At 37.6% G+C, this 13,692-nt stretch overlaps 1 protein-coding gene across 1 annotated transcript in view; it reads right to left on the bottom strand.

The window, feature by feature from the left end:
• The window catches only part of Vwc2l (von Willebrand factor C domain containing 2 like), a 149,281-nt gene that overhangs the window by 18,496 nt on the left and 117,093 nt on the right, over nt 1–13,692 (bottom strand). The window lies entirely within an intron of this gene.

Genomic DNA, 13,692 nt, shown 5'->3' with positions numbered 1-13,692 from the left:
CATTTATTTTTTTATCTCAAGGACACCTCTAAATCTGCTGCTTTGCCAGGAATTTCCAAGAGACAGATGGTAAGTATTGAGGATATTTACTTATTCTTTTTTTTTTCCAAAGCATTATTGAAGGCTTCTTATGTGCCAGAGTTAGCAAAACTCGGGAGATACAGTGGTCATAAGATATATTTCCAATTTTCAATTGCTTATACTCTAGTATACAGTTAGAAATTGGGTGTAGTAGGGCAATGTAAAGGAGATCTAGTCAAAGTTGAGAAGCACACAGGTTTCCTGCAGTATGCAGACTGTTGGGGGTTAAACAGGAACTATTGTGGTGAAGAATCAAGGTGAAAGCGATGGGCCGAAAGGACAGTCCAAGCTGAGTTAGTGGCATGAGCAAAGGTGGGAGGATGGTCTGCCGAAGGGACATATGTGAACAATTCTTTGTAGCTGGTCTTAGGGTCTCAGGAGGAGTGAGCCAGAAGGGAAGATTCTGTAGCTGAGTTTCACAGACCTTGTCACTGTACTCAGGAGAACAGACCTTACTGCTGAAGCCTTGGGGACATACTGAGAGCATTTCATAATTCCGCTTAACTTTTAACCAGGTAGACCCTCCTGCTGTGTGGGTGAAGCTAGAAGTCACGTGGGCTGGAGAGAACTTGGGCAGCAAGTTCTCCAGGAAAGAAATGAGGAAGGCCGACGCTGAAGTAGTGGCAGGAAGGATGGAGAAAATGAGACAAGCTGAGGAATATTAGAGAGTAGATTCATAGAATATGGCCATATGAGTGGTGTGGAAAGGAAAAAGCAATGAAATGATGCTCATGTTTCTTGCGTATGTGCAGGACAGCAGTTGATATTTTTGATTGGAGGAAAATATAGAAGAGGAAACTTTAGGAGGACAGTTTAGAATTATGGACTAGACATGTTGAGCTTTAAAACTTTTTGGCTTATAACAATTAGACAGCTTAGAGTAAGTTCTTGAATATAAAGGTTGAGATCTCAAAGGAGATATTTGACTATGAAGGATCACTATAGGCTTCTTTAGGATGTAGATGGTAATTGGATCCATGGAAGGAGATTCTTAGGAAAAAATGAGAATAAATAATAAGAGGACTACAATTGATGGAACCTCAAAGAATAAACATTTAAACCAAGACCTGTCATGTAAAGGTACAAGATCCCAGTAATGAATGTAACTGTACTGTATATCTACAATGTACCAATAAACTCAATGAGGAAAAAAAGAATAAACATTTAAACCAAGACCTGTCATGTAAAGGTACAAGATCCCAGTAATGAATGTAACTGTACTGTATATCTACAATGTACCAATAAACTCAATGAGGAAAAAAAGAATAAACATTTAAGTCATAAGCAGAGAAATAGAAACCTGAGAAGGGACTGTGAGTGCATGGGTATAAAAACGGTACCAAAAATATATAATTAAATTCATCGGAGAAGAAGGTTTTAATAAGGACTAAAATGCTGCTGGGGTAATGAATAAATAAGGTTTGAAAATATCTGCTTATCTTGGCATACAGCAGGCCCTGGGTGCAATTAGCAAAAGTGATTTCTCTCTCATTATAGGAATGAAGCTGGACCTCCATCGCTTTAAAAGTGATATGTGCAGAAAATACGTTCATTACACATTCAAGAAAGTTTTCTTGGAAGAGAAGATGAGGTGTAGAGAAAAATAACAAAAAGACTTACTAGGATGGAATTTATTCATCTAGTCAATTTCTTTTTTAAAACTTTAAGTCAAAGATGTGTGTTTATCTGTATGCATTGACAGCTTGACAAAGAAGGACTGGCACTCCTCGTAGCCCGACACGAAATGGATGTGCACCTCCCTAAAGGAGGAGGCAGAAATTTTAAATTGATACAGCTTTGGGGTTTTTCTGGGCAAGTTGGAGTCAGCACGAAAAGGGGCCAATTAATAAGTCTCAAGATCCGAGCCAGAAGGAAACTCAATAGAGATTAATGAGAACTGATGATTGGAAGGAAATGGGGTCAATCATAGTTACTGATAGACATGAGGAACACCACGCTGTCGGCAATGGTGGATATTGCCATACAAGAGCTTGTATGTTTCTCCCACAGATGTTTTGCTTATACTTTTTACAAATAACTCATCTAAAGTGTTCAGCCTTCTCTCCCCTGCCCTGGTCACCAATCCTAAAGTCTGAGATCACCATAGGCACCAAAGCTACCTATCAGTTGTCTTCTGCTCCAGTGCATTTACTATAGCTTCCAGATCCTTAAAATGGGAAGACTTACAAAGTTGGACTAAAGCCTTCAAAGGATCAGAAAGATGTTCCTCCTCACCATGAATGTCCTTTTTATTTTCTTTATAACCGTTTGCAAAATTTATAGCTGAAGTATGTTATGAATGCTATACTGATTCTCCTCCCCTCAAATAATTTTTCTTTAACTTTTGAACTTCAAAGTACTTTGTTCCTCCCTTACAGCAACATTTAATTATTATTATTATTTTTTTTTTGTACCTGGGATCAAACTTGGGTCCTTGCACTTATGAGGCAGGTGGCGGAACCATTGAGACAAATCCCCAGCCCTTTAATTACCTTTTTTTAAAAAAAAGAGTTTAACAGTTTTTATCCCTTTTAAGAAACTATCAGATCTGAATAGAAAGAATTGTCATGCTGATTTCTGTTGCAGTGCTGGGTGAAGAGGTTTGTTGCTGAATCAGAAGATTCAGAAATTGGGTAGGCCCAGAAACATGTAATATCAGAGAAAGAGCTGGAAGAAGATGATAAAAGGTCTTTTTTTCTTCTAAAATTGGAGGTTTGAATTTTGACTTCTTGGTGACAGGGAGTCATTGAAATATATGAACTAGGTAAATGACGTACTAACATTTCTGATGCCCTTCTCTCTAGCGTGTGGAGGATGGGACAAGGTATACAAGATCAGAGACAGAAATGGTAGATAGGAAACTGTGATGATTGCCCAGGTGAGAGATACAAGCCTGAAATAAAGCATAAATTTAGATAAAAGTAAGAAGATCTTGACTTGTTAAAGAGTAGGATTGAATGGCACTAGATGCGGAGGATGGGACTGGAGAATATACCTATGGCTCATCCCTGGTTTCTGCATTAGGTAACAGCTAATTCCTTTCACTAAGAGGAACATAAAAAAAAAATAGAACCAGGGAAGAGGAGGAGGACGGTGATGACATGTGGAGATTGGAGACTGATGGGTTGAATATTAGACATAGCAAAATATTTTCTGGTAAAAGTTCTTTGAATATACTAGAAAATAATTCATGTGAGGCCGTATTTTGGACTTTAAGGAAGAGCTAAAGTTGAAATAGAAACATGTTATTAAAATATTTACATTTATTTTCTTCAAGTGGGATTTATAAGTTACTCCTATGGCCAAGTCTGTTGTGGGGAAGCAAAACATCTGGTAGAAAACTCTATTGACCTTTAGATACACCCAAGGTTTCATATGATGCTAATTTTCATTCCAAATGGCACAGCACAGCCCTAAGGATTATACTTTCTGGAGCACTTGACCAATAAAGAGAATTTGTGTAGCATTTGCATTTTGCATGCAGGTTTTCAAGCCAACTGGGTTCTAAACACTGAGTTAGGCACTTTTAAACACTTGCATATCTGGGCTTTTCTCTTAGTATCATAAAGTCTCAAACAATATTAGGAAGTCTTTGATCTAGCTGTTATTCTCCAAGTCTTAGCAGAGTTGACTAGATGCCTAGATAGGGCAGTGGAAGAAACATTAATGTTGTTATATTTGGGAATCAAAAGTGCAAAGTAATGCAACCCATAATTCTACCCAAGTCTCCATCTTTTGTGACATAAAAAGATAGTAGGTCAACTTCTTAATGCAGCCTATTTGCAGTACCATGACTGGTACATTACTTTGTCCTCTGATGCTTTAGCTGGAGAAATAATGTCCTAAATAGGCAGAGTGGCCATATTTGTGTCCTTCTTGTTATATTCACCCTTGGTAGGCTGATTAGTGGCCTCCCAAAGGTATCCATATTTTATTCCCTGAGACCCATGAATATTTTATATTATATAGCACAAGATAGTTTGCAGATGTGATCAAACTAAGGATTTTGCAACAGGGACATTATCATTATTGTAATCACTATTGTAATGAGATGTGAGGAAGGAAGCAAGGGGCTAACATGATGGGAGCAAGGGTTCATGAACCAAGTAATGGAGGGAAACTGTAGAAGTTAGAAAATGCAATGAAATAGATGCCTTCATCCTCAGAACTTGATTCTATCAGATGCAGCAGCCTTGCCAATGCCTTCATTTTAGAATTCTGACCTCCAGAACCCTACAGGAGTTGTCTTCTTTTATGTAACTGAGTTTGTGATGATTTCTTACGGAAGCAATAGAAAGGTAAAGCATTACCCCTTGAACCAATCTGTAGATGATGCTAATGCAGAAAGGATCAGTCCAGATGTAAAGCTGAATTTCTCAGCGGGTTTTAAAAGATTTCAAAGTATGCATTTATTTCTCTTTTTTTTCCAGCTTTAATTGAGTTTATTGGTACATTTCAGGGATACAGTACAGTTACATTCATTGTTGGGATCTTGTACCTCTACATGACAAGTCTCGGTCCTCATTTTTTCCCCTTGTCCCTGCCCTCCCCTCACCCACTCTTCCCCTCCCCATCTACAACCACTTTATTTCCATCTTTTCATTATCTCACATTTTTTTCTTTTCCCTTTTTACCCTTCCCCTACCCGTCCCACCTTCCCTACACCTTTAGCTCCTTTCTTCCCATTTCTCTGCATTGATTTCTAATACTATTATTAGTACTCTTTTTTTAAAACTCTGGAAAGGGAAAGGTTAAACAGAATTCAAGATACTTGCCTCCCTTTAGGCTGTTATGGTAGCCACTTGACAAATGCTCTGTTAACAACTTGGTGGGATTTATCAGAAGCATTTGGGGTCTGACCTTAGCTATTTTATGCATACTGAAAAAACAAAGGTGTTTCAATGTTCTGAGAATGGTACTTCAGTCTGCTGGATTTGGTTGAGGTCTCTGCTCAGATGTGAATTAGTAGGCAGAGTTTTAGAGTATTTATCTCTTGCAGGGAAAACATGGAAATTTATTTATGAATCATGCATCCTAGCTTGCACTGTTCATTTTCAGAAATCAAAAGCATATCATCACTGCCAACATGTAGTTTTAAAAAATGCCCACGCAGATCCTAGAGTACTTAGACACAAAGTAGAAAAACATGTATAAAGGTTTTAAATTGCATGCCTTGTGTTGTCAAGCAGCGATAGAACACCCATAATATGGAAGAGATGCTGAGCCATGTGGCCCGGCAGAACTAACAAAGAGGACTGAATAGTACGAGTGACTAATTGCTCTGCTACTTCACAATAGTAAGAGAGCATCAGAAAGGAAAATATCTCTGAGTCATATATGCTTTTTGTGGATTTAATGACAGTCTTGCAATTGCACTGGAATTGCCGCCAAATTGAGAAAACATTCAAAGAAAGCAGAATCCACATTAACTTGGGTAACTTAGTGTGAAACCTAGATCAATGAAAAAAGCTAGAAGAAGAAATAGATGTCTCATGCATACAGTTAGAGGAAAACTTTTGTGTATTTGTAGATTCTTTCAATAAGCTGAGCTCAGTGCTTGCTGTATACTGTGTGCTATGCTTCTTCAAGACACATTTTGTTTCCAGCTATTAACATAAGTGAAAAGTCATGCTAAGTAAGAATTTGACAAAGTCTTTGCAAGTCGGCTTTTTCCCCTCTAAAACACAGCTGTTTACAGAATGTGCTTTTCCTTACTTGATTCATTTGGAATCTCTGTAAGTTTAGGTATCTATGATATTGCACACACCTAGAATATTCCAATTATTGAATTCTGTCACTAGGGGAGAAAGTTAGGTAAAATTTTGCTGGACAAAATGTCATCACCTTGAGCTGATCATCTTAGAATCCCCTTCATACTATGTCCCATTTCTATGTGACAGTATCTGGCCCAGAAAACATTTACATGTGTGTTTCCATTTCCACACTGGACTCTGAACACCAAAACGGCACTCAGTACATAGTGGGTCAGGGGTTCAAAAAATAGCAGCATTCTTCCAAAAACATTCTGCAAATTAATTTTGCCTCTGGTATTAAAATTAGGATATCAACCTCCCTTACAGTTCTCTCTGTGGTACTGGGATTTGGCATAGAGTCAGTTGAACATGACAACCATACAATGAGACCTCTTCTCACTCAGCTACTTACATGGTTTGTAACACTCAGTGTTGTAGGTGTTTGTTAAAAATGATTTTTAAAAAATAAAAACTGCAATTTCACAGTGGCCAAAGAATAACATTCATTTTAAATATATAATAGAAATCACATGATATGGATTCTGGCTACTTGAGCAATGCATGTGTTTTCTGTTTTTAAAAATCTGATATTTGCAGTAACTGCTTGGTCTGCCTGTGAACGTTACACTGCATTTTTATGAAACTAAACCCATCACTGGCAATGAAGACAATTGCTGCATAGAAGTGGAATATGATTCCTATGGTGGCCATTTCTGGAATAAAATAGTGCTTTTGCATGCTCCCCACTAGAGCATTATTGAGAAAGGAAGGAAAACAGTAGAATTCAGGGGAATCTAGGAGGAGCTAAAAGAGACAGCAAATAAGATCTAGGGCGCATTTGGCGGAAAGACAATTAGCACAAGAACATATGGTGATCAAACTGAAGTTTTGTGCATCTTGGCAGCATATACCAAATGCCACAGCAGTTCCTTCACACTGCTTAGTAAACAGGACTGACCAGAAGAGGAAATGAAAGACAGAACATTGTGGAGGAGCAGAAATCTTTTAGGCTTCGCTCACTAGACTGTTTTGGGGCAAATTCCTAGTCCCTCTTTCCGCATCCTTTTTATACAAATTACCACCCCCACTGAACTGAAAACATGCTAGCATTCAGGCCCTGGCCTGAATGTAATTCTAAATCAAATTAAGCAGTTAGTGAGCAGGGTTGTAGATAGAGGTGATAGAATGGTAAATACAGAAATTTATTTTTAGAAATGTAATTAATTCTTTTTGGTGAGCATCCTGACATTTGTTTTTGTTTTCTAGATCCAGTATGTAAAATTAGAATCAGTTGATGTTGAGTGATTAAATAAATTCATAGATTTTTTTTCCTTTTGTAGTGTGAACATGAGAAAAATCAGACGTTTTCTCAAATTGTGCAGGGAATCCCTCTGTGACTATTATAGTTGCTTTTTAGCCCCCAAAGATCTTCATGGTGTTTCTTGATTTTCCTAATAACATCAGTCCTACCAAGAAGTTTTTTTAAAAGCCGCTTTTCAATATGGTTTAAATTGATAAAAACTTCATACAAAGAAGATATACAGAGATATCTTTGTACAAGAAGATATATTAGAATTTTTCCCTTACCTCTGAAATCACAGAAATGTCATGTATTTTGAAATATTTTTGTACTATGTAAGATGCCCTATACATTTCTTAGATTTATTATCACTCTTACAAATTTCTTTTTTTTTTATCATGAGCAACTGATTGCCTTGGTGAAAACACACTCTTTACAATGATCGTATGTTACTATGATACTTAGAATAATTTGTATCGTTAATCCAAAAGGCAATAGCTATGCATGATTCTATATTTTATATGCTAGACTAAGGGCTGATTTTCAATGTATTGCAAAAATATCACTTAAAGTGAGTATTAATAACGAAGGCTTTCAAAGGGATAATGCACATAGATACTGTACAAGGCAGTGTCTCTAGAGTATATAGTGTTTTATATTTCTATTTAGTTTTTGAAAAATACTTTTATACTTAACTAATTTTGCAGAAAATCTTTACAGCCAACAATTCAAGATTGCAGACTGACTCTGGCTGTCTTACTATTTTGCTCTTATCTTCTCTCATTCTTTAAAGCTCTGTATGCTTCAGGTACTTTTCACGGTAGTTACCCTATAATTGCTAGTAGATGCATTTAGTAATGAATTCCTGGGGATTGGGTATTTTCAGCCCCACTGTTCAAAGAAGCTAATATAAAACCTTTGTAGTGATAGGGAATATGTGAAGAGTTGGGGTAAATGGGAAGCAGCCTAGCAAAGTGAATTTGGAACCCTGGGTTCAAACCTCAGTTTTTTTTCTATCTGTAAACCTTTGATCCTAACTCCTCTATACGATATATTTTCAACTGCAGATTAAAATAACATGGTTCTCACCTGACAGATTTATTACAGGGCATAGAATTATGCCTGAGCCACAGCACAATATAAAAGGTTAATTCATTAATTTTTTGTAATTTCCTCAAATTTGCAAGGAACACAATAGCGTTCCCCATTATAGATAAGAAATTTAACACTCAGATTATGAGACTCGCTCAAGGTCAGTTCCAAGTTCTATGCCTTGCTCACCATTAATCACTCGCTTGCTTATTGAGTCTTGGCTCGAGATTCATCATCCCACAATGAGAATGGCATCGGGTGTCAGGGAGTATCAAATGTACCAGCTATTAAGTTGAAATATTCTTGGAAAGATAGTACAGGGTGATTCTAACAGGACCACCAAGTGAAGGAGCTTCCTTGTCACAGAGGGTCTGAAGAGACAGACTGTCTCTCTGACCCTGGTTGGCAGATTCAGCTTGCTACCCACCAATGGCCAGCACTTTTTAATACAGAATTTAGCTCTCATTAAAAACATGAATCAGCAATTCTAAGGATAGACTATGCCTCTGTTAAAATGGGGCCATCTAATCTATCCCTGTGCAAATACATGCCTAGATTGTATGGAAGGCCAGGGATCCTTGTTCTGGTTTTCTGTCTTAGCAGATATATCTGATTTCTGAATTCTAATTCCTCATTTTTAGAAAGGGATTGCAATATTATTCCTGTACCTTTGTCCTCATAGCCAATTAAAATGCACATGAGAAAACATTTCTGTGTTTTACAAAGCATTAGGATAACCTTGTTGTTTTGATAGTCATGATACTGGCAAATGATCCTACTCTGGGTGCATCATAGAAACTTTAGGTTTTTCTTTACCCAGCAGTAAAGTGCAAGTAAAGCCAATTGGCAGGTATGGCCCAAAGCCAGAATTTCTTAATGTCCTGCAGGAACCTCTTAGCATTTTAGAATCAGCCAAACCAGTTTGCTTTAAGAGGGCATGTAGGATGCTGCGTGGAACTTCCTTGTTACTTAGGCTGTGCTTAGGGGGCATTGCCAACTCATTTTCCTGTCTTGCCCCCCAACCCTCTTTCTTTGGTTAATGTATTCAGATGGGGGATGACTAATCTTTGTTTTCTGAGAGAAAATACAAGATGGTTTGTTTATCTGGAAAGAACTGTGGATAAGACAGATACTTTTTATTGACTGTTATATCTGATAACTTTTTTTCTTTTGGTACCGGGGATCAAACTTGGGACCTTACACTTCTGAGGCAGGTGGCGGCACCACTGAGCTAAATCCCTGGCCCCTGGTAACTATATTTTTAAAAACTTTGTTTATGAAATATGAAGTGAAGGACTTGATGTTGTTGATTACATTAGACTGACGTATTTAACTGTGAAATAACAGTAGCTTTTCTCTATTATTTCTATTCAGTTGAAGCATATCCAGTTGAAATTGAGGTTATAATACATAAGTTTTATACAGTTAAACCAAATATAGTTGAAGAAATCTTTTCTGGGGGACATCTTTAAATAAAATGTTGGCTGGTAGAAAATTATGTTTAAATGCATCTTAACCAAGCCATCCTTCTTCAACCTTTTAAGGATATTTGGGGAGCTTAGCATAATAATGCATGCCTGTATTCTTAGCTATGTGGGAGACTGAGGCAGGAGGTTTGCTTGAGCCTAGGAATTAAAGGCCAGCCTGTACAACACAGTGAAAATTCTCACATACATATAAACCTACATACATGAACGCTTGTGTTTGTGTGAAATACATTAACATGAAAGGAATTTTCTAGTTCTCTAACTTATAAGAAATCTTTCATACTGATATAAGTGAGATGCCATTAATGGTGTGCAATAGCTGCTAAATATCTGCCAGAGAAACCTGTGCAGACTGAATGCTATCTTCTTTTAGGTATACGTCATTCTATGAGCAATGTTTAGATTTTTCAATGGGAGCTTCAGAAACTTGCAAAGGAGAGGCATTAGTGTAAAACAACGTGAACCTATCACAGGGTGGGTGTGTAATAAATGTTTGTTGAGCGAATGATCCTCACATTTGCACAGTGTTTCTAAATTGTGCACATGTTTCAGTAATGGGAAGGTTTATATAAATATATCTCAGATGAAAGTGAGCAAACTCTGCGCAGCTATTAGCTGTAATCACAAACCCCCCGGGTTAAATCCATTCCTGCAGTAGGAAAGGCAGACAGAGAAAGGGAGGGTATGAAGGTGGAAAGTTGGAAAGGGCATTGGAGAGGCACACTAGTGAGATAAGATGTGGGGAGAGAGCTTGTTTTGACGGATGCCCACAGCAATTTTCACTTGCCTAGGGCACTCCTGTCACTGCATGGTAGACACTAGCTAAAACAGCAGCTCTGCTGGCCTTGGCAGCTTTATAACACCAACATCTGCATCTTGCCTCAAATGCATATTTTTTTAATGATGTCAGGGTCAATCCCAGCCAGGCAGCAGCTGGAGAAGTTCTCTGTCTCTTCAACTTTGCTCTCACCTCTGTGTTAAGACCATCAAAGTCTTGTCAGCGACAATGATTGCTCACTGATGTGGCAAGCACAGAAGACAGAAAGGCAATTGGCAATCGTGGTCCCCAGACAGGCACAACAGCTGGTATTGGCCACCGAGAGGCACTGCCATTCTGGTAGGTTTTGGAGGTGTTTATGTAATCTTCCTAGCAGCCTGGAACCTTGGTGGGTTGGGTGTAAGTGATCAGATGCAAATAGTCCCCAGTGGTCACAGCTTGTTTTCCCAAAATTTTACTCACTGCACACAAGGACAAGCTGAAGGGAGTCTGTTAATAACCTAGTGATGAGAGCCACCTAAAGCGGGGGGCATTAAAGCCAGGCAGATTGTCATCGGCATTACATTCACTTAGGGAGCCAACATTGTTCCATAATGAATGACCTCTTCCACCTGAGCAAAAATAAAATGACTACTGCAGCTCTTCAGCAGCTGAGCTCCCCGTCTGGTGTATGTTTATTATTATTCTGAATTAGATTCCACACTTTTACCCCAGGGAAACGAAAGAAGAATAAACAGTGCTGACTCTTCCTCTGAACTCTCCTGCTATCTAATATTTCCTACACTACATCCGTCTCAATGACTTACATTAAAATGACATATTAATGGTATAAATGCATTGCTTGCTTACTGCCCAATAAATAAACAAGTAAATAAAAATATTATTATTATGTATTTGCCAGGGCATGGAGCTCAGCCTGGTAAATTCTAATCATCTCAGTCTCTGTTTTAGATATAAGAAAACAATGGTTCGATGGCATTAAGTGACTGCCTGTATATAAGGCATTGCTGGGGTGCCAGATGAAGACTGCCCTACATCGGAGCTCTTTACCAGTAGGCTTACTGCCATTTCATCCATGCTCTATCTCAAATATTCTTTCCAAATTCATCTTCCATTATGAATTTCAAGTTCGCTCAATCGATTCTCTGACAAAGGTTGAATTCCTATCCTATTCCAGGAATCATGCTAATCAATGGATTGATGGTTCTTGGAGGCAGCTATCATGGGGATGTGACTCAGAGCCCCTCAAATGGGAGAAGGATATATGCCTGGGTGCTTCAGCCTGATGGGGAAATTGCTAAATGCCACTCAGAGAAGCAAAAAAGAGAAGAAATCATTATGATTTTTGTTTTCTTATTTGGGTGATACAAAGACTAAATGTAAAATGGGGAAATTAAATAGGGGGAAGAACATACGTGACCTTGACAGGAGATTGGCACGATAGAGGACATAGTGATCTCCATCCCAGCCTCCCCTACAGCACACCACCATTTAAGCCAAATTATATCTGGAGTTGCTACATGCAAAAGACTCTGAATTTTACTACCTGAAGAACCCATCTTCTCTGGTCTTGTCCTTTCCAAGTACTATCCGCTAACATGTTTCAAGAGAAAGAAGAAAAGTAGCACATGGGATGGAGAAAAATAACTAAATTTAGAGGCACTAAAGATGTAAAAGAGAGCCAAGTAAATGAGGGGTAACTACTGGTTTCTTTTCATGTATTGTATAAAGAAAAGCTTTGGTCCAGTTCTGTCACTGTTTGGTGAAGGAGAGAACAGTTTGTTAAGGTCACATATTATATACTATGAAATCCATCTAGGACTCTCATTTTTAGCTTATATGCCATTTTGAAGTTTTTATGTGTTGTTATGCCAGTGCAAAACACACATAAAAGCCTCATCAGCATTAGAAAGTATATCCAAGATCAAAATCTTAATTTTATAAGTCATTTCAGAGGTAAAAATTCAACCATTTTAATTAAGTTCTGAATACATCATACTTTCCACTATTAATGATGCTTACGAACAGTAATTTATTTTAAAGGAAGATAAAACAGTTTGTTTCAGAAATGTTAGTGTCTTTGCTAAAATATCAGCTGTAAAAAGCTTATGCAATTTAATTACAAGTGGCCTACCAGGTAAATAGTACACCGAGAGAAAACAGAATGCAGTGTAGATCCCTCGGCTTGGCTACAGCTGGCCTGCAATGTCAAGCTAACTTCATTATTCATTAACAAAATACGCACAGCAGTTTAGAAATTGTAGCTTCTCAGTTTTATTGTTCAGAATAATAAGTAGCCACGTAGACCCATAAGTAAATGGTCTCTCTCTTTGCCATTGATCTTTTTTCCTAATTAGTACAAGGTATACACAAGCATTTTAGCTTGCAGTGGCAACTTTACTAACAGTAAATTACTCACAACATTTAGTTTTCATTTGCATTTCGATTGTGGCAAATTTTGAAGAAAGGAATGAAATTTTCAAAAGGGCTATCAAAATAATTTTATAAACTTCTCTGCTATTGAATTGAACAGATTTGGAGAATAAATAGTTTCCTGGGTGCCAATCAGGTTATGCTTTGTTGCTCTTCTGAGTTGATTTACATCTCGTTTGCAATGTTATCAAGTGTCTGTGATCATTCTTAATCAAGAACAGTGATCCCAAAACAAATCAGAGGCAATGTGACATCCAAGAAGGGTATCATCGCCCTGCCTTTTAAAAAATTTAATTGATTATATAGTTGCTTAATTTTGTGAGGAGGCCCCACAGTAAATATTGCTAGATATGAGGCCAGACATTCTTGCAAGGAAGATCTATAGATGCAATTTAAAAGTGCTAAGTTCAGAAATTATGGGAGTTTTACCCAATGCAAGTTTTAATGTGAGTTGTGCAAAAAAGGCAGATGGCCAATTCCTCTCTCAGATCTACACCAAGTATAGATTTTGACAGAAGTGAACCCAGATTTACTCATTTGACCAATTCTAGTTCCTACGTAAATTAAAGTTGACCAAGCAGAAGTGTTAGATTTAAAGCAGAAGGTAGTAAGATATTTTATAAGTGTATTTGGGAGAAGAAAAAATTCTATCAAGACCTCTTCCTTAAAGTATAATTACACCACTATACTAAATTACATATGTTAAATACATATGCTAATTAATATAATTACTAAATTATTCTAAAATTTTACTGAAGGTAGACTTTA

The sequence above is a fragment of the Fukomys damarensis genome, unplaced genomic scaffold, assembly GCF_012274545.1.
Source record: "Fukomys damarensis isolate Sample0158 unplaced genomic scaffold, DMR_v1.0_HiC HiC_scaffold_16, whole genome shotgun sequence".
NCBI classification, from domain to species: domain Eukaryota; kingdom Metazoa; phylum Chordata; class Mammalia; order Rodentia; family Bathyergidae; genus Fukomys; species Fukomys damarensis.
Note: the sequence above shows the minus strand (reverse complement) of the source record. Positions and strands in the feature narration are given on the sequence as shown.